This window comes from Heptranchias perlo, chromosome 17 (genome assembly GCF_035084215.1).
Source record: "Heptranchias perlo isolate sHepPer1 chromosome 17, sHepPer1.hap1, whole genome shotgun sequence".
NCBI classification, from domain to species: Eukaryota; Metazoa; Chordata; class Chondrichthyes; order Hexanchiformes; family Hexanchidae; genus Heptranchias; species Heptranchias perlo.
Window position 1 is genome coordinate 10,201,206 of NC_090341.1, and position 5,133 is coordinate 10,206,338.

Consider the following 5,133-nt stretch of genomic DNA (forward strand, 5'->3'; position numbering starts at 1 on the left):
CCCTGGCTAACTAAAGAAGTTACGGCTAGATTAAAAGAGGCTTATAACGTTGTCAAGAAGCGTAGTAAACCTGAAAAGTTTGGAAGCCAGCAAAGGATGACCAAAAAATTGATAGAGGGAGAAAATAGAATAAGAGTAAACTAGCAAGAAATATAAAAACACAGTGTATGAGCTTCTACAAGTATGTAAAAAGGAGAATAGCAGAAGTAAATGTGGGTCCCTTAGAGGCTGAGGTAGGAGAAGTTACAATGGGGAGGAAGGAAATGGCAGAGATGTTAAACAAATATTTTGTATCTGTCTTCACAGTAGTAGACACAAAAAAATACCAGAAATAGTGGGGAACCAAGGGTCTAATGAGCAAGGAACTTAAAGTAGTTAAGATTGAAGAAAAAGTACTGGAGAAATTAACGGAACAAAGAGCCAACTGGGCCTGATGATGGCCTACATCTTAGGGTTCTCAAAGAGATGGCTGCAGAGATAGTGGAGGCATTGTTTGTAATCTTCCAAAATTCCCTAGATTCTAGAATGGTCCCAGTGGTTTGGAAGGTAACAAATGTATTACCACTATTCAAGAAAGGAGGGTGTGAGAAAACAGAACTATGGACCAATTAGCCTGACAATAGTAGGGAAAACACTGGAATCCATTATTAAGGATGTGGTAACAGGGCCCTTAAGAGAATTGTCAACATGGTTTTATGAAAGGCAAATAGTGTTTGATAAATCTGGAGTATTTCGAGAACGTAACGAGCAGGGTAGATAAAAGGGAACCAGTGGATGTAGTATAATTTGGATTTTCAAAAGACATTCGATAAGGTGCCACACAAAAGGTTGTTAAATAAGATAAGGGCTCATGAGGTTGGGGGTAATATATAAGCATGGATAGAGGATTGGTTAATGGACAGAAAACAGTAGGAATAAATGGATCATTTTCAGGTTGGCAGATGGGAGTATAATGTGGAGAAATATGAGGTTATTAGCCTTGGTAGGAAGAATAGAAAAATAGAATTTTCTTTAAATGGTGAGAAACTATTAAATGGTGTTGAGAGCCTTAGGTGTCTTTCTACATGTAACACAAAGTTAACATGCAGGTTCAGCAAGCAATTAGGAAGACAAAGGGCTTGTTGGCCTTTATTGCAAGGGGGTTGGAGTACAAGAGTACAGAAGTCTTGCTGCAATTGTACAGGGCTTTGATGCGACCACACCTGGAGTATTGTGTACAGTTTTGGTCTCCGTACCTAAGGAAGGACATACTTGCCTTAGAGGCAGTGCAACGAAGGTTCACTAGATTGATTCCTGGGATGAGACGGTTGTCCTAGGACGAGAGATTGAGTAGACTGGGCCTATTCTCCGGAGTTTAGAAGAATGAGCGGTGATCTCATTGAAACATAAAAGATTCTGAGTAGGCTTGATAGGGTAGGTGCTGAGAGGCGGTTTCCCCTGGCTGGAGAGTCTAGAATTAGGGGGCATAGACTCAGGATATGGGGTTGGTTATTTAAGACTGAGATGAAGAATTTCTTCTTGGAGGGTTGTGACTCTTTGGTATGCTCTACACCAGAGGGTTTGGATACTCAGCCATTGGGTATAGTCAAGACTGAGCTCAATATAGTTTCTTGGAATCTAAGGGAATCAAGGGATATAGGGATTGGGCAGGAAAGTGGAGTTGAGGTCGAAGATCAGCCATGATCTTATTGAATGGTAGAGCAGGCTCAAGGGGCTGTATGGCCTACTCCTATTATTTTCTCAAACCCCTTGCCCCCACCCCTCCATCTTTATCTCCAATGTCAAATGGGAAGAGCTCATTGATTTAATTTTATCTTAAAATTGAGGCAATTGCCAGGTTTAATCATCCATTCCCCATTACCTGCTGTTCCCACCGTCAGATATGTCATGGGTGAGTCGAAATATACCCCCATTCACTATCAAGAAGAACAATGCCATTATATTTTTGGCTCTCACCATAAGCTGCTCTCTTGCCAGACTTCACTCTACTCCTAATCCATTTGCTCATGTTGATCCAAGCCATGGGAAATATTGGCATTCTGTTCGATCCAGCTGCTTACTTCCAACCCAGCAATATCACCCACCTCTACCCTTACCTCATCTCCACTGATACTGAAACCCATATTTACATCTCAACTTGATGTCCCAAAGTCCTCCTTGCAGCATCTTGCTCCACTCCCCCGCCACCATTTACCATCCTCTATAAACTCCAATTTGTTCAAGCCGTAACTGGTGTTAGCCTATTCCGCTCATCTCATTCCTACATTCATTGACCTACATTGGCTCCCAGTCTCCCAACATATTGAATTTAAAGTCCTCTTTTGTCTGGAAATTCTTTCAAGGCTGTATGGCCCCATCCCATTTCTGTAACCTCCTCCAGCCTTGCACCTCCTCCCATGCTGCCCCCTGTGGGCATACCCTTCATTCCAATATTAGTGGCAGAGCCTTCAGTCACCGTGGCCCTATTCTCTGGAATTGCTTCTTTAAACCTCACCGTCACGCCCTAAAAAAAAATCTCAAAACTCATCCTTTTGCCCACGTTTTCAGTTGCCTAACTCTTGCACCCGGGTTTAATCATCCATTCCCTTAATCCAGATTTTTTTTTCTCTCCATCTGTAAAGTTTTGGTTGGGATTGTTATAAGAATAATTACAACACATAAAATGAAGACCAGGTGGCATAATAGTTATAAAAACAGACAAGAATGAGAAAATGCTATAGCAGTGCATAAAATTATGAAAGGCTGGGATAGGGTAGAAAGCAGCAGATTGTTTCCAGTGGTTGAGGTGTCAAGAAACGAGGGGCCATAGATACAAGATTTAATGTAAGAGATTTAGAACAGAGGGCAGGAGAAACATCTTCATGCAGAGTTCAGAGGCTGCGGAATTCACTTCCAGAGTTAGTGGTCTATATGAGTGCCAGTAGCAGTTGTTGTTGTTTGAGGCAGAAACTGTCAACATTGGATTGGTAGATGAAGGAAAGGAGGTTGAAGGGATATGGGAACAGCGTGGCTAAATGTGAATAGAACTATTTGCTCACATGGAGGGTGACACAAACAGGTTGCACCAAATGGCCATTTTCCATGTTGTAGCTGCCAATATTTCTCTGCATGTGGGTGTTGTCCACTAACATGACATGAACAGAATGATACATGGTATTTAGTTGAGCCTCTTCATTGGCAGCCAGGTGCCCAATGGAAATTGAGAATACAGCACTTTAAGTCCCAGGCTCCAGCACTATGGGCAGGCTTGAGCAGAGGGAATTTCTAACATGCCATTACTGACATTATGGGCGAGTTTAGTGTGCATCAGAAATTACGCCCTAGTCATTCAGACAGGAGCATGGAAAGAGTGAAAAAAAGGTGAGCTCATATCCTCAGTCCCAGGAAACACCACATTTAGCAGGATTTAAGACACTTTTTAAAAAAAAATACTGCATCTGCCTTTGAAGAATCTATACCAAGTAGTTTTTCACCACAGTTCTTTTTGAAAACCCCTCCAATTTTCTCTTGATGCTGCCGAATCGACTCTGCTCAGGTAAGCCTAGACATTGAGCACTGAGGTCAATTGGTGCAACGGCCAGCAATCAAACGTGGGACTTACCTCGGGTCATTTCTCAGCTCCGCTCTGGGTAGTACTCACCCACTGAGCCATTGGAAAACACTCAATCTGCTGTTACCTCTGGAGAATGCATTGAAGCAACAGCCTGCTTGCTACCACGGCAACAGCAGCTCATGATCTAATTTTCCGAGATTAAAAAAAAATCCTTGTTTTTTTTTTTAAAACTATGAATTTAATTGTACCATATAAATGCCAGCATTTAAAAATTTACAAAAGAAATTTTAAGGTACTCCATCGTGTGACTGAAAGCTGCAGGGATAAACATCTCTGAAAAAGACTAACATACTGTAACACCTTTTTAAAAAGAAAGTCATTATCAGGGTTATGGATAGCAGTGCTGGGCAATTGCACACTTTCGACACAAAGCATTCCCAGCTCCAGTGCGGCACGATTAGATTGCGGAGTTAAGTCCCCCCCCCCCTACTCAGCCCCATCTTTGCGCTTTATAACCAGATCCAGAGGAGCAACCTCTTTGCACCATAGTGAATGTGGCAGAGACCACGGATCGAATCTGGGCTCCTCCTGCTGTTATATTTACAAATTAGGAGCCTATTACAAATCTGGATAAGTACTGTTACTGTACATAATAACTTAGAAAAGGGAATGATTTCGAGTCTGAGGTTCAGTTAACTTTCTAAAACTGCTCGAGACCATGGGGGTGGGTTTCAGCTGGGATTCTGCCACTCGTACCCCTTAACTTTTGTGGAAGAGCTGCAGAAATAATCAGAAAATGGTGTAAATTCTGTCTTCAAACTGGGTTTCCACAGCTCTTCTGCCAAAGTTATGGCAAACGATCGGGAGAATCCGTGCAGAAATTCACCCCCCCCCCGCCCCCGCAAATCAACACTATTTTTTGTGTCAGAGGTACAAACTTCTTCAGTTTGTCCCCTCTCCTTTAAGCTCCTGCTGAAATATTTGATTTAAAAATACTTACTTGATATACCCTCTATAAAGTGCGTAACAGTTCAATGAAATGTCTCAACATTTCTAAACGACATGAATTAGTCATAAAACAAACTTTGCTTTTGTTATAGGCTGTTCTACTGACAAAGCTGAGATTTGCATGAGTGCCGACTTCTTACTGCGCGTCCTCTTATAGACTTCAGATGCCATTGCTCTCCAGTCCAGGTTAGTCCATCCGCACAGGTTGTGGCACGTGGTATGAGAACTTCCACAAGTTCCGATGTGTTTTGAAAAGTCTCGACTGCATATGTGGATATTTTCTCTCTTCAGTCTAAGTTTTCCACTTTTATGAAAATTTATCAAAATCAACTGCTCTTTCATATTTACACACAGAACTGAATAGGGAATTGTACAGGTGGGTTGGGATAAGGAGTGGGGAAAGAGATGAAAATGGTTTTAAAAAAAACATCTGTCCCCTTATTAACATCACAACCTTATCAAATATATTCTCTTTACTCATGGTTGGGTCTTTCTAAGTACATATTTTCACTCTCTAACTAATATATACCACCATCTAAAGCTATTTTCACCAATACAGTTCAGTCAAAAAG